Here is a 16,366-nt window from a genome sequence, read left to right as displayed (position 1 = left end):
CGGCTGGACTGGTCTGCGAGGCCAGTTGTCCTCCGTCTCCTCGAGGTGGGCAAAAAAACAATTAACGATGACTACAATAACAATGACAACAATAACAATAATGACAATAAAAAGAAGTCCGAGCAAGAGACTAGCATCCACCAAATAATAATAACCACGACGAACTGCATTACCGCGGGGCGGCCGCTCCGGGGACTGAGCGGGCGGCGGCCGCGTCGGCTCTCGCGGCGCTCCTGGCGCCCCCCTTCCCGGCTCCGACCCGCGGGCTGGAGGGCGGGCGGACCCGACCGGGCGGGGCGGGGCGCCGAGCCCGCCGCCGAGGGTGGAGAAGGAGGCCGGCAGGCGGCTGGGCGGGGCGCGCTCGGGCCTCGTCTTCTCACGCGCCGCTTTCGCAGCTCGGGATCTCGCGCCGCCCGTGAGCCAAGACAGCAGCGGGAGGAGGAGCGGCGGGCGCCGAGGTAGGTCGGGGACGCCCGCCGCGCGGCCTGGAGCGCTCGGCGCCCCCTGCCCGGCCTGGTCCCAGGGGGTGGCAAAGCCGGGGGCGGCGCGCGGAGGCCGGGGCGGGCGGGGCCGCGGACTGGGGGCGGGGACCGGCCCGGCCAGAGGGTTCGCGCGGGCTGGCCCTGCAGGCAGAGCCGTGGAAGTCGGGGTTCGAAGCGGTGTGGGCGTCTCTGCACGCCCTGCTCGCTCCCAGGGCATGATAGCCCGGGAGGTGTGGAAACTGTCTGCCTCGCGGGCGCCCGCAGATGAAAAAAGGCTGGGGATGGCCTGGTTCCTCCCACTTTTCGGGGATCCTAGGCCAGTTCGCCCGCACAGTCCTCGGGAACTTGTTAACAGGAAAGCTTGGCAGAGGAACAAATGCCAACGGTTTGGAAGGATTGAGAGTCACGTCGTTAAGCGCTGAGGCTTTATTTTCCTTCCCCGCCCCCTGCCCAACCTCGGCCCGAGTTGGCCAAAGAAGGATGTGTCACCAGCTAAGGGCTGCGGGCGGGGTCCCTGGCCCGGAGCAGGAGTACCTGAGACAAAGGTAAACGCAGGCCGGCGTCGGCCCTGCCCCGCGGTCGCCCCCGGCCGCCTCGGTGGGTCTCACTCTGCGCCGACGCCTAGCAAAGGATTTCTCCTGGGGGACCTCTCGATGGAAACCAGCTGGCGGGGCATCGAGTTAATGTTGCCTCTAAACTCTGCTGTGCTCACATTATTCCCAGTCCTCTGACTCTGGTAAAGCTTAAGGAAATTTTATCCAGTTTTAGTGGTCTGCAAATGTAGGGGAAGCTAAATTGCTGTTTGTAAATTATAAGGTATTTTCTTATTAGGAAATTGTCTGGAAAACACAAAATAAAAAAATTCTTAACGTGTCAGCAAAAAAGAGTGATTTGCACTGCCTTCCAAAAATCTGAAGTGTTCCTCCGCAAATCTTCATTTATATGCAAGACATCCCCAAAATTTTTGGTGCCAGGAGTTTTACTTTCCTCTTCATTAGTCTCAGGCCTTAGTTTCTTATAAATAGCGCACTCAGCACCGGGACCCTAAGAATTGCCATACTAGGTCAGAGCCATGGACATACAGCTTAAAGGCAGCAAGCTTGTGTTTGGTGAAACATGTATTCTTTCTTGATGACCCATTAAAAATTATCTCAATTTCTTTCAGTAGTATACATGACTTAATTGAAGCCTTTTTAAAAATCTGTAGACCACTCCTAATTGACAAACACAGTCTGTTCACATTTATCGCATCAGATGGCTCTCCTGTCCTGTCTGGCAGAAGCACATATAGCATGAGATACTTGTGGAAAAACTTGGATCTTTTATACAATCTGGGAGCTCAGAAAAGAGGACACTGGAAACCGGTAAAAAGTTTTTGAAAAATAGCTTTGGAAAAGTCTTTACCAGGACCAACCTTTGAGTTCAAAAGTAGCTTTATTCACCAACAGCTTAAAAATTAAGCAAAGATTTATTTGCAGTTGTAAGTATTTGCATATTTAAAAATGCAGCTTAACATTCTGGGGAGTAAAGGAACTATCTGATGTTATCTTGGTCTGAATTAATTTGGCCTTAATATTTAGCCAAAACCATCTGCCCTGATAGAATGGAAGTTTTGTTTCAGCAAAAAGGGAATAAAGGAGATGAGTCATTTGGAGTGTGGAGTACTTATGGGGGCACTTGTTCAGACCGTAACTTTGTTTTTAAACTCTTCCGAGATTCCTTATTACCTCTGACATAGTCTACAATGATCTGGCCCCTATCACCTTTGAACACACAACTAAAACTTTATTTCCTCTCTGGAGCTTTCCTTGATAACCTCTCCTCCACAAAACCCCACCACCTAGAATAGAATTGCTCACCTTCTCTTTTTGGGTATTGCTATCCTCTAATTCAGGGTTTCTCAACTGTGGCACTATTTACATTTTGAACCAGATATTTCTTTGTTGGGGTGGGTGGGTGAGGTTGGCCTGTACATTGCAGGATGTTTAGCATCCCTGGATCCTTCTCACTAGATGCCAGTAGCGTACGCGTGTGTGCATGCACACACACACATACACACACCCCGTTGTGAAAATCAAAAATGCCACCAGACATTACCAAATAACCCCTGGGAAGGACAAAATCTCAGTTGAGAACCACTGCTCTAAATACTGCTGCCTTAATGCTAATGATAGACACTACACTCCGATTTGCTTGTATTGTTTTTCTCTATGCTGAACTTGAATGCAGGAGCAGCCATTCACTTATTTAGCAAATAGCTGAGAGCCTACTTTGCCAGCCAGACACTAGGATAAGTCTGGTAATAACAGTGGTAAAAGCAACTGATATTGTCCTGCACTGCTAGACATTACAGTCTAAACAGGGTAACAAACATATACATATGTAATTATGCAATTACCTCATACAATTGTGATAAATTCTGGGAAGAAAAGTACAGGGTACTCTCAGTAGGTAAAACAGGTCCTGATGTAGTTTGGAAACTAGGGAAAATTTCCTTGGTGAAGTGGCCTTTAAGACGGACTCTGAAGGATAAATGGGAGCTTCTAGGTGACATTTAGGGGAACAGTTTTCCAGGCAGGACGAACAGGTGTGAAGGCCTTGAAGCAGCAAGAAGCTAGATCTTTCGTGGGTACCCAGAGGCCAGTATGGTAGGAACATGGTGAGTGATGAGGGCCAGATGAATCAAAACGAAGCTGGGTACGTAGGCAGAATTTATAGCAGGCAGCAGTTCTTGGCCCTGCCTGCTCATCAGAATCCTGGGAGGAACATCAAAGAAGAAATGCATAGGGCCTCCTTCAGCCTATTAAATCAGAATGTCTGGGGCCGTTCCAACTGGCTCCCACACCTGTCCGTTTCTCCACACCTTCCAAAGAGATAATCACTGCTATTGGTTGTTTTGTTTATCATTCTAGAGATTTTTTGTAAGCATTCACGCAAATGCTTGAATTATTTTCTCTTGTTGTTTCCACAAATAGTAGCATATTATACACACCGTTCTGTTTCTTGTATTGTTTGCTTAACAATATCTTGGAAATCTTTCCATTTCAGTATATAGCTTCCTTATCCTTTTGACTGTTTAGTATTTCATTATATGGCTATACTTTGCATTTTTAACTATTCCCCTATTGATAGGCATTTAGATTGTTTCCAGTAGTTTACTATAACAAACCATACTGCATATATGCCAGTTCACATAAATGTGAACGTATTAGCAGGATAAATTCTTAGAAGTAGAATTGTTGGGAGTAAAGGATACACACACACACGTGTAAATGTTGTGGTTGTTAAAGGTTACTCTAGCCATATTGGAGAGGATGGTTTGAAAGGAAACAAACTAGTGATTGTGGGAGACAACTAATCCTAATTAAGATTATTGTGAAAAGCTAGGAGAGAAAAGATGGTAGTTAGGACCAAGGTAGAATTGGACAGAAGTAGATGGATATAGCAGGTATATTTAAGAGGCTTCATTGATAGGATTTGCTGATTAATATGGTGTAAGGGGTGAGAGGGAAAAATAAACATACCTAGAATGACCCCCAGGGGCCTGGTTTGCCCAACCAGGTCAATGGTAGAGTTGTGTGAGTTAGAGAACACTGGAAAGATAAATAATTTTGAGGTGGGTTTAAATCACAATTCTTTTTGGGGTTGGGAGATTTTCAAGTGGAGATATCATGTAAGCCTTTGGCTTTTTGAATCCCGAGGCCAGAGGAGAGGACTGAACTGGAAACACAGATTTTTAGGTAGTAGTTGAAGGGTGTGGATGAAATTATGTGGGGCAGAGGTTGCACACTAGCAGCCTGCAGCTGAATCTGGTCCACAGATGTGTTTTGTTTTGTCCATACAGTTGTTTTTGTTGTTTAATTTTGGATTTGTTGCCAATATTTTAAAATCTGAATATTTCTATGAAAATCAAGATTTTGGGCTTCTTTTGAAAAATTAGAAGATTCAGTGCTACTAAGCTGGCTTTCCCATATGACAGCAGTTGGTTGGAGCTTAGTCTTAGCTAACCCTAGCTGCTTTCTAGTTCACTAGAGATCCTACCACTCCCTAAAACTTAGATCTGGCCTGCTTTGCTCATTTACTTCTCTGACCCCGTAGGCAGTCGAGTGTGTGACTCCTGGTCTAGGAAGAGAGTATACAATCTAGATTCTCATCTTGGCTGTATATCGGCATTATTGGAAGATTAAAAATACTATACCCCAGAAATTTGTTTTATTTACTTGGTCTGGATTGCATCCTGGGATTTTTTTAGACCACCTTAGGTGATTCCACTGAGTAGTGGAAGTTGAGAACCACTGATAGAGAGTAAAAAGAGAAGAGGGCTCAGGCCCAGCATTTCAAAGTTGGGTAAAGGGGGCTAGCTCTAGAAAGGGACTGAGAAGTGGTCAGAGAGGTGCAGTGGAATGGCCCCTTGCCTGCAGTTAAGGTATGCAAATCTAACAGGATGCACCCTACAGTGTTTTTAATTAGGTGAGAGAAAGCAAAGTTTTATTTACAGGTACATTATATGTTCATTATTTTTTTTTTTTTTTTTTTATGTGAAAATTTTCCAAGTTTTTATTTTTTACCCAAATTCCAACAGTACCTTCAACATAAACTTGGATATTTTGAGAGGCATCTCAAATGTAACAAGTCCCAAACACCACTCCTGATTCTTACCTTCAACCTTTCTTTTCACAGTGTTCCCTATGGAAAATGGCAGTTGCCAGCCCAAGCAGTGGAGTCCTCCTTGATACCTTTTCTTTCTTTATATTCCACATTCAATCCATCGCCAAACCATTTTGAATCTACCTTCAATGATATGTTCAGAATCCGATCACTTTATCCCCTTTGCTACTACCATTCTTGTCCAAGCCACCATTATCTCTTACCTGAATTATTCCAACAGCTTCTTTTTTTTTTTTTCAATCATCATTTTATTGAGATATATTCACATACCACGCAGTCATACAAAACAAATTGTACTTTCGATTGTTTACAGTACCATTACATAGTTGTACATTCATCACCTAAATCAATCCCTGACACTTTCATTAGCACACACACAAAAATAACAAGAATAATAATTAGAGTGAAAAAGAGCAATTGAAGTAAAAAAGAACACTGGGTACCTTTGTCTGTTTGTTTCCTTCCCCTACTTTTCTACACATCCATCCATAAACTAGACAAAGTGGAGTTTGGTCCTTATGGCATTCCCAATCCCACTGTCACCCCTCATAAGCTACATTTTTTTTTTTTTTTTTTTCAACAAGGTTTTGTTTATTGTTATTTGTTTGTTTATTTGTTTTTAACACTGAACATTGGAGGTATATTTCTTACTTAAGATTGTAAGTGTTAGAATAGCAAGCACTCCAAACATAAACCCTGATGTTTGCCAATAATTACGTTTTAATAAGTCATTGAATTTTGGAATTAATAAGGCCCTTTATTGCTTATCTATTACAAACCCTTAATTTTGCAGATGATTCAGATTCTTGTTTAAAATCACACATCTAGATATTGGCAACACCTTTTTTTTTTTTTTTTTTTTTTTAATCATCATTTTATTGAGATATATTCACATACCACGCACTCATACAAAACAAATTGTACTTTCGATTGTTTACAGTACCATTACATAGTTGTACATTCATCACCTAAATCAATCCCTGACACCTTCATTAGCACACACACAAAAATAACAAGAATAATAATTAGAGTGAAAAAGAGCAATTGAAGTAAAAAAGAACACTGGGTACCTTTGTCTGTTTGTTTCCTTCCCCTACTTTTCTACACATCCATCCATAAACTAGACAAAGTGGAGTTTGGTCCTTATGGCATTCCCAATCCCACTGTCACCCCTCATAAGCTACATTTTTATACAACTGTCTTCGAGATTCATGGGTTCTGGGTTGTAGTTTAATAGTTTCAGGTATCCACCACCAGCTACCCCAATTCTTTAGAACCTAAAAAAGGTTGTCTAAAGTGTGCGTAAGAGTGCCCACCAGAGTGATCTCTCGGCTCGTTTTGGAATCTCTCTGCCACTGAAGCTTATTTCATTTCCTTTCACATCCCCCTTTTGGTCAAGAAGATGTTCTCCATCCCACGATGCCGGGTCTACAGTCCTCCCCGGGAGTCATATTCCACGTTGCCAGGGAGATTCACTTCCCTGGGTGTCTGATCCCACGTAGGGGGGAGGGCAGTGATTTCACCTTTCAAGTTGGCTTAGCCAGAGAGAGAGGGCCACATCTGAGCAACAAAGAGGCATTCAGGAGGAGACTCTTAGGCACAAATACAGGGAGGCCTAGCCTCTCCTTTGCAGCAACCGTCTTCCCAAGGGTAAAACTTATGGTAGAGGGCTCAACCCATCAAACCACCAGTCCCCTATGTCTGTGGTCATGTTAGCAACCATGGAGGTGGGGTAGGCGAATACCCCTGCATTCTCCACAGGCTCCTCAAGGGGGCACTACATCTTTTTTTTTTTTTCTCCTTGTTTGTCTTTTTTCTTTCTTTTTTTTTTTTTTAACTTTCCCTTCTTTTTTAAATCAATTGTATGAAAAAAAAAGTTAAAAAGAAAACAAACATACAATAAAAGAACATTTCAAAGAGACCATAACAAGGGAGTAAGAAAAAGACAACTAACCTAAGATAACTGCTTAACTTCCAACATGTTCCTACTTTACCCCAAGAAAGTTACATAATATAGCAACATTTCAGTGAATTTGTTCCTACTACATCCATCAGAAATTAACAGACCATAGTCATTTCTGGGCATCCCCAGAACGTTAAATAGCTTATCTGTTCTTCTTGGATTATTGTTCCCCCTTCCTTAATTGCTCTCTACTGCTAGTTCCCCTACATTCTACATTATAAACCATTTGTTTTACATTTTTCAAAGTTCACATTAGTGGTAGCATATAATATTTCTCTTTTTGTGCCTGGCTTATTTCGCTCAGCATTATGTCTTCAAGGTTCATCCATGTTGTCATATGTTTCACCAGATCGTTCCTTCTTACTGCCGCGTAGTATTCCATCGTGTGTATATACCACATTTTATTTATCCACTCATCTGTTGAAGGATATTTGGGTTGTTTCCATCTCTTGGCAATTGTGAATAATGCTGCTATGAACATAGGCGTGCAGATATCTGTTCGTGTCACTGCTTTCCGATCTTCCGGGTATATACCGAGAAGTGCAATCGCTGGATCGAATGGTAGCTCTATATCTAGTTTTCTAAGGAACTGCCAGACTGACTTCCAGAGTGGCTGAACCATTATACAGTCCCACCAACAATGAATAAGAGTTCCAATTTCTCCACATCCCCTCCAGCATTTGTAGTTTCCTGTTTGTTTAATGGCAGCCATTCTAATCGGTGTTAGATGGTATCTCATTGTGGTCTTAATTTGCATCTCTCTAATAGCTAGTGAAGCTGAACATTTTTTCATGTGTTTCTTGGCCATTTGTATTTCCTCTTCAGAGAACTGTCTTTTCATATCTTTTGCCCATTTTATAATTGGGCTGTCTGTACTATTGTCATTGAGTTGTAGGATTTCTTTGTATATGCAAGATATCAGTCTTTTGTCAGATACATGGTTTCCAAAAATTTTTTCCCATTGAGTTGGCTGCCTCTTTACCTTTTTGAGAAATTCCTTTGAGGTGCAGAAACTTCTAAGCTTGAGGAGTTCCCATTTATCTATTTTCTCTTTTGTTGCTTGTGCTTTGGGTGTAAAGTCTAGGAAGTGGCCGCCTAATACAAGGTCTTGAAGATGTTTTCCTACATTATCTTCTAGGAGTTTTATGGTACTTTCTTTTATATTGAGATCTTTGGTCCATTTTGAGTTAATTTTTGTGTAGGGGGTGAGGTAGGGGTCCTCTTTCATTCTTTTGGATATGGATATCCAACTCTCCGAGCCCCATTTGTTGAAAAGACCATTATGGCTCAGTTCGGTGACTTTGGGGGCCTTATCAAAGATCAGTCGGCCATAGATCTGAGGGTCTATCTCTGAATTCTCAATTCGATTCCATTGATGTGCCAGTATCATGCTGTTTTGGCAACTGTGGCTTTATAATAAGCTTCAAAGTCAGGGAGTGTAAGTCCTCCCACTTTGTTTTTCTTTTTTAGAGTGTCTTTAGCAATTCGAGGCATCTTCCCTTTCCAAATAAATTTGATAACTAGCTTTTCCAAGTCTGCAAAGTAGGTTGTTGGAATTTTGATTGGGATTGCATTGAATCTGTAGATGAGTTTGGGTAGAATTGACATCTTAATGACATTTAGCCTTCCTATCCATGAACATGGAATATTTTTCCATCTTTAAAGTCCCCTTCTATTTCTTTTAGTAGAGTTATGTAGTTTTCTTTGTATAGGTCTTTTACATCTTTGGTTAAGTTTATTCCTAGGTACTTGATTTTTTTAGTTGCTATTGAAAATGGTATCTTTTTCTTGAGTGTCTCTTCAGTTTGTTCATTTCTAGCATATAGAAACATTACTGACTTATGTGCATTAATCTTGTATCCCGCTACTTTGCTAAATTTGTTTATTAGCTCTAGTAGCTGTATCGTCGATTTCTCAGGGTTTTCTAAATATAAGATCATATCGTCTGCAAACAATGACAGTTTTACTTCTTCTTTTCCAATTTGGATGCCTTTTATTTCTTTGTCTTGCCGGATTGCCCTGGCTAGCACTTCCAGCACAATGTTGAATAACAGTGGTGACAGCGGGCATCCTTGTCTTGTTCCTGATCTTAGAGGGAAGGCTTTCAGTCTCTCACCATTGAGTACTATGCTGGCTGTGGGTTTTTCATATATGCTCTTTATCATGTTGAGGAAGTTTCCTTCAATTCCTACCTTTTGAAGTGTTTTTATCAAAAACGGATGTTGGATTTTGTCAAATGCTTTTTCAGCATCTATTGAGATGATCAATTGATTTTTCCCTTTTGAGTTTTTAATGTGTTGTAATACATTGATTGATTTTCTTATGTTGAACCATCCTTGCATGCCTGGAATGAACCCCACTTGGTCATGGTGTATGATTTTTTTAATGTGACTTTGGATTCGATTTGCAAGTATTTTGTTGAGGATTTTTGCATCTATATTCATTAGGGAGATTGGCCGGTAGTTTTCCTTTTTTGTAGCATCTTTGCCTGGTTTTGGTATTAGATTGATGTTAGCTTCATAAAATGAGTTAGGTAGTGTTCCATTTTTTTCAATGTTTTGAAAGAGTTTGAGTAAGATTGGTGTCAGTTCTTTCTGGAAAGTTTGGTAGAATTCCCCCTGTGAAGCCATCTGGCCCTGGGCATTTATTTGTGGGAAGATTTTTGATGACTGATTGGATCTCTTTGCTTGTGATGGGTTGGTTGAGGTCTTCTATTTCTTCTCTGGTCAGTCTAGGTTGTTCATATGTTTCCAGGAAATTGTCCATTTCTTCTACATTATCCAGTTTGTTGCCATACAGTTGTTCATAATATCCTCTTATAATTTTTTTAATTTCTTCAGGATCTGCAGTTATGTCACCTTTTTCATTCATTATTTTGTTTATATGGGTCTTCTCTCTTTTTGATTTTGTCGTTCTAGCTAGGGGCTTGTCAATCTTGTTGATCTTCTCAAAGAACCAACTTTTGGTGATATTTATCCTCTCTATTGTTTTTTTGTTCTCTATGTCATTTATTTCTGCTTTAATCCTTGTTATTTCTTTTCTTCTACTTGGTTTAGGATTGGTTTGCTGTTCATTTTCTAGCTTCTTCAGTTGATCCATTAGTTCTTTGATTTTGGCTCTTTCTTCCTTTTTAATATATGCGTTAGTGCTATAAATTTCCCCCTTAGCACTGCTTTTGCTGCATCCCATAGGTTTTGGTATGTTGTGTTCTCATTTTCATTCGTCTCTATATATTTAGCAATTTCTCTTGCTATTTCTTCTTTAACCCACTGATTGTTTAGGAGTGTGTTGTTTAACCTCCAGGTATTTGTGAATTTTCTAAGTCTCTGATGGTTATTGACTTCTAATTGTATTCCATTGCGGTCAGAGAATGTGCTTTGAATAATTTCAATCTTTTTAAATTTATTGAGGCTTGTTTTATGTCCCAGCATATGATCTATTCTGGAGAAAGTTCCGTGAGCACTAGAAAAGTATGTGTATCCTGGTGATTTGGGATGTAATGTCCTGTATATGTCTGTTAAATCTAATTCATTTATCAGATTGTTTAGGTTTTCCATTTCCTTATTGGTCTTCTGTCTGGTTGATCTATCTATAGGAGAGAGTGATGTGTTGAAGTCTCCCACAGTTATTGTGGAAACATCAATTGCTTCCTTTAGTTTTGCCAGTGTTTCTCTCATGTATTTTGTGGCACCTTGATTGGGTGCATAGACATTTACGATTGTTATTTCTTCTTGCTGAATTGCCCCTTTTATTAGTATGTAGTGGCCTTCTTTGTCTCTCAAAACATCCCTGAATTTGAAGTCTATTTTATCTGAGATTAATATTGCTACACCTGCTTTCTTTTGGCTGTAGCTTGCATGAAATATTTTTTTCCATCCTTTCACTTTCAGTTTCTTTGTGTCCCTGTGTCTAAGATGAGTCTCTTGTATGCAACATATTGATGGTTCATTTTTTTTGATCCATTCTGCGAATCTATATCTTTTAATTGGGGAGTTTAATCCATTTACATTCAACGTTAAAACCGTGAAGGCATTTCTTGAATCAGCCATCTTATCCTTTGGATTATGTTTGCCATATTTTTCCCTCTCTCTATTAATATCCTTTATTGTACCCATACCGAATCTCTTTAGTACTGAACCTTTCTCCAAGTCTCTCTGTCCTGTCTTTGTTTCTCTGTCTGTAGGGCTCCCTTTAGTATCTCCAGTAGGGCAGGTCTCTTGTTAGCAAATTCTCTCAGCATTTCTTTGTCTGTGAAAAATTTAAGCTCTCCCTCAAATTTGAAGGAGAGCTTTGCTGGATAAAGTATTCTTGGCTGGAAATTCCTCTCACTCAGAATTTTAAATATATCGTGCCACTGCCTTCTTGCCTCCATGGTGGCTGCTGAGTAGTCACTACTTAGTCTTATGCTGTTTCCTTTGTATGTGGTGAATTGCTTTTCTCTTGCTGCTTTCAGAACTTGCTCCTTCTCTTCTGTGTTTGACAGTGTGATCAGTATATGTCTCGGAGTGGGTTTTTTTTGGATTTATTCTATTTGGAGTTCGCTGAGCATTTATGATTTGTGTATTTATGTTGTTTAGAAGATTTGGGAAGTTTTCCCCAACAATTTCTTTGAATACTCTTCCTAGACCTTTACCCTTTTCTTCCCCTTCTGGGACACCAATGAGTCTTATATTTGGACGTTTCATATTATCTATCATATCCCTGAGGTCCATTTCGAGTTTTTCAATTTTTTTCCCCATTCTTTCTTTTATGCTTTCATTTTCCATTCTGTCATCTTCCAGGTCACTGATTCGTTGTTCAACTTCCTCTAGTCTTGTACTATGAGTGTCCAGAATCTTTTTAATTTGGTCAACAGTTTCTTTAATTTCCATAAGATCATCCATTTTTTTATTTAGTCTTGCAATGTCTTCTTTATGCTCTTCTAGAGTCTTCTTGATTTCCTTCATATCCCGTACTATGGTCTCATTGTTCATCTTTAGTTCTTTGAGTAGCTGCTCTAGGTGCTGTGTCTCTTCTGGTCTTTTGATTTGGGTGCTTGGGCTTGGGTTATCCATATCGTCTGGTTTTTTCATATGCTTTATAATTTTCTGTTGTTTTTGGCCTCGTGGCATTTGCTGAACTTGATAGGGTTCTTTTAGGGTTTGTAGACCTATTGAAGTCCTTATCTCTAATTTATCAGATCTACAGCTTCGTGGAGTACACTTTCTCTAACTAACCAGCAGGTGGCGTCCACGAGCCACCTGTTCTCCACAAGCCAGATCTCCCCTGCTTAGCCTTTTTGGTGAGTGGGGGAGTGAGTCTTGTGGGGCCCAATTGGTGTCCCAAGCTTGCGTGTGTAGTTGGTGTTGCCTGCCCTGTATGTGGGGCGTGTTTCTGGGCAGTCGGGGAGGGGGGGTGGCCCTAACAATCAAATCTCCCTGATGATCCTAGAGTTTTAAAGCTGCTGCAATAGTCTAATCCTTCAGTTCAGTCCTGCCACAGTTTGTCTCTGCCACTGACCCACAAGTCTTTGGTATTGGCGTATGGCTCCTGAGACTTGCAAGTGGGCCCCTCTTCCAGGCTGTGCACCCCGGGTCCTCTGTTGAGGGATGACTGTGCTATGTCACAGGTGAGTGCCGTCCCCCCAGGGCAGTTCTGGGCTGCTGGGCTGTGTAGGGAGGCTCCCAGTCTGCTCAAATGATGGCTGAATGGGGCTTTGTTAATTCACACTGCTCCACCTTCCCAGCTCTGGGACATTCAGCTGAGGTTGCAGGGAAGGCTAATGTCCACGCCCAGTTTTGTGGTGTGTGCCTGTTATTTGAAGCACTTCCGTCACACTGGGTTGTCTGGGGCAGCTCTGGGCTGTGGGGCTGGCGATGGGCAGGAATGTTTCCTGTCCACCAGGATGGTGGCTGTGAGCAGACACCCCCCTTTTCTTGGGAAATTGTGGTGTTTAGTGAATTTTCTCAGCCACTGGATTATTGCCTTTTGTCTCAGAGTTCTCTTAGTTCTGCTCTTGACTTGACGTGCCCAAATTGCAATTCTTTGAAGCTTTCTGTATTGAGCTTCTTAGAGTAATTGTTTTAGAAAAAGCAAAAAGGATTTAAAAAAAAAAAAAAACGGCCCTCCTCAGAGATCTAATGGGTTATTGAAATGCTAATAGACAAAGCAACCAGGGCCATTAAGGAAAGGTGCACAGGGCAGAGAGATCACCTTTGCTTCGGGATTTGCATATGCGCCTCAAGGCCTGAGCTCCGCCCTTCCCCTTTGTGTGTTCACCAGAACTCCAAAAATCCTCTGCTTTTATTTTGGAGTTTTTCGTGTTGTTTTTTTTCTATGCCTGTCTCCTCTCTGCTGGGCTGGCTGCTCTCAGAGTCTCTGGTGTCTGGTCTCAGTCTATCTATGGTTGGAGTTTGAATCAGTAGAATGAGTTTTCGATAAGAGCAGCCACTGCAGTTCTCCCTTCTCCTTCCCGGAGCTGACAGCCCCTCCTCCCCCGGGACTGAGCCTGGCAGGGAGGGGCGCGGGTCCCCTGGCCGGAAAAACTTACAGATTTCGCTGATCTCAGCAGTTCCACGTTTTCATGAGTGTTGTATGAAGTATGCCCAAAGACAGATTGCTCTGTGGTGTCCAGTTCACGCAGTTCCTGGCTTTTTACCTACTTTCCTGGAGGAGTAACTAAAACTTACAGCTCACCAGTCTGCCATCTTGCCCCTATATGTTCATTATTATATAGGATTATATATACAAAAAAATAGGTATTCTATACTTAATGGGCCACTGAAAGGATTTTCAAGGGTAATTTCAACTATACTTGATTTTTGCCTTAGGTGCTTACTTCATAATCTAATTCCAGTTTAAGATGTGTCATACAAGGCAAGTGGAGAAGAGTTTCAAAAAGAGAGAAGTAGTCAAGTAAAGATGTAGAGTGAAATTGATCCATTGAGTTTAGCAGGATGACGTTTTTTGACTTCAGCAAGAACCATTTTAGATTGAAAGGGTCAGAAGCCAAATTGAAGTGGGTAGGAAGTAAGGAAATGGAATGGTCACTGTTTGGAATAAAAATCTCATGAGAAGTTTGGCAGAAAAGGGGTGTGGTGAAGGGGAGGGAGGAGTTGTAAATGCCTATATGTTAGGTGGTTAGTCTGTGTTAAGTTATTCAAATGCTTCTCCTAACTTTTCAGGGAAGATAGCTCACTGGTGCCTGATGGCTCCATTCCCCACTTCCCCCGCATCCCCTTGCCTTCCATCTTAGAGGAGTCTTGCTTGTATTATTATTGTTATTGTTTCTTTGGAGACTTTTTCACTTGGAAGATATTTTGACAGGACTCGTGAGACCCTCTCAGGTGATGGTGATTAGGCCCTTGGTCTCTTATCTGGAGACCTCCTGAAGGTCAGCAGTGATATAGGCTGCAGTGACCCTGACGTCATCCTCCCATTGAACTGATGAACAAAGACCAGATTGTTGGCATGTTGAAAATGGAACACTTGGCTATGTCGGGGAATGTGCCTCTGTCAGATTCCCAGGAGTAGTTTTTGCAGCTGTATGTTTTTCCAATTAAGTTAATTTTATAGCTTTGTTTCCCAATTGTAGGCACGTAAAATACCTCATTCTTTGAAATCTTTATCATTAGTGGTGATAGAAGAGTATGGATGTAATTTGGAGGTATAGGCCCCCATTTAGCTCAGAAAGAAGGTATCTGGAGCACTGAGCAAACTTGAGCTTCCAAAACATCATGTGTATGCTGTTAATTTGAAGACCTGGGGGTTAGAGTGACTAGGGTGGGTTGTCATGCTGGTGGCCACAGTCGTTTGTTTCTTACCCGTCACTGACTAGTTGGCAATCTTAACCTGGCAGGAGAGGGTTTAAAGGTCAGTTTTGTACTTCATTTTTCCTAGGGTTGTGGTCTACCAGCAGGACAGAAAACATAGGGATTGGAAAATGCCGAATGAATATTAGTGTAGAATGATGCTTATTAGTTGGAGGTATAAACCCAATTGCTGTACTCTTTCAAAAGGTAGATCCCTCAGTCTTGTGAGGGATTAGTCTTCATAGCTGCCATTGGTTGATCAGAGTATGGTGGATAATGGTTAACCTCTGTATAGAGGATGACTTTGTAAGATGAATTGCCAGTGTTGGTCCAAAATGGTTTGTACTTGGAGTTTATGATAAGAAAATATTTTGTTTAGAAACTTGTATGTGCTTAGGCAGCAAAGAGAATTCCACTGTCACAAACATAGTGTTTAAGCAGTAAAGTGGTAGAGTTCTTTGGTTTGTGGTGGATACAGGATTTGTTAATGAGCAGAGGATTTGGAATCAGTATTAAGGTACAAGTCCTGAAGCTGTCAGGATTGAGCTGTGTGATTTTTTTTTTTTTAATTGAGATAAAATTCAAAAAACAAAATTAGTCATTTTAACTATGTTAAAGTGTATAATTCATTGACTTCCAATACATCCACAGTGTTTTACAACCATCACTACTGTCTAATTCCAGAACATTTTCATCACCCCAAAAGGAAACCCTGTACCCATTAAGCAGTCACTGCTGATTTTCCTCTCCCCCTAGACCCTGGCAACCACTACTCTGCTTTCTATCTCTTTAAATTTGCCTATTCTGTGTATTTCCTGTAAATGGAATCATATAATATGTGTCTTTTTGTGTCTGGCTTCTCTTACTTAGCAAAATGTTTCAAGTTCCACATTGTAGCATGTATTTATGGCTGAATAATATTCCATTGTATGGATAGACCACATTTTGTTTATCAGTTGACAAACATTTGGGTTGTTTCCACCCTTTTGACTATTGTGTATAGTGCTGCTACGAACATGTGTTCAATTTTTTGCTTGAATACTTGTTTTCAATTCTTTTAGGTATACCTAGGAATGGAATTTTTGGTTCATATGGTAATTCTATATTTAACTTTTTGATGAACTGCCAAAATGTTTTCCAAAGCAGCTGCACCAATTTTATTCCCACCACCAATGAATGAAAGTTCCATATTCTTGCCAACACTTGTTATTTTCTGTTTTTTTTTCCTTCTTTTTTTAAATTCTAGGTTTTCTAGTGGATGTGAAGTGGAATGTCATTGTGGTTTTGATTTACATTTCCCTAATAATACAAATAATGATTTTGAGTATCTTTTCATGTGTTTGTTGGCCATTTATATATCTCTTTTTTTTTTTTTCATTTTTATTGAGATTGTTCAGATACCATACAATTATCCAAAGATCCAAAGTGTGCAATCACTTGCCCCCAGGTACCCTCATACAGCT

At 41.1% G+C, this 16,366-nt stretch overlaps 1 protein-coding gene across 2 annotated transcripts in view; it reads left to right on the top strand.

The window, feature by feature from the left end:
* The first annotated feature begins 327 nt into the window (after window positions 1–327).
* The window catches only part of PPP2R3A (protein phosphatase 2 regulatory subunit B''alpha), a 243,680-nt gene continuing 227,641 nt past the window's right edge, over window positions 328–16,366 (top strand). The window contains exon 1 of one of the 2 annotated variants that reach the window (XM_037844535.1): window positions 328–458. The gene's annotated coding sequence lies outside the window, so the exon portion shown is untranslated. Of the gene's footprint in view, window positions 459–651; window positions 1,028–16,366 lie in introns of those variants that run through there. The other variant, XM_037844542.1, reaches the window with a different exon arrangement.

This window comes from Choloepus didactylus, chromosome 1 (genome assembly GCF_015220235.1).
Source record: "Choloepus didactylus isolate mChoDid1 chromosome 1, mChoDid1.pri, whole genome shotgun sequence".
In the NCBI taxonomy this organism is placed as follows: Eukaryota; Metazoa; Chordata; class Mammalia; order Pilosa; family Megalonychidae; genus Choloepus; species Choloepus didactylus.
This window is presented reverse-complemented; position numbering and strand designations above follow the sequence as displayed.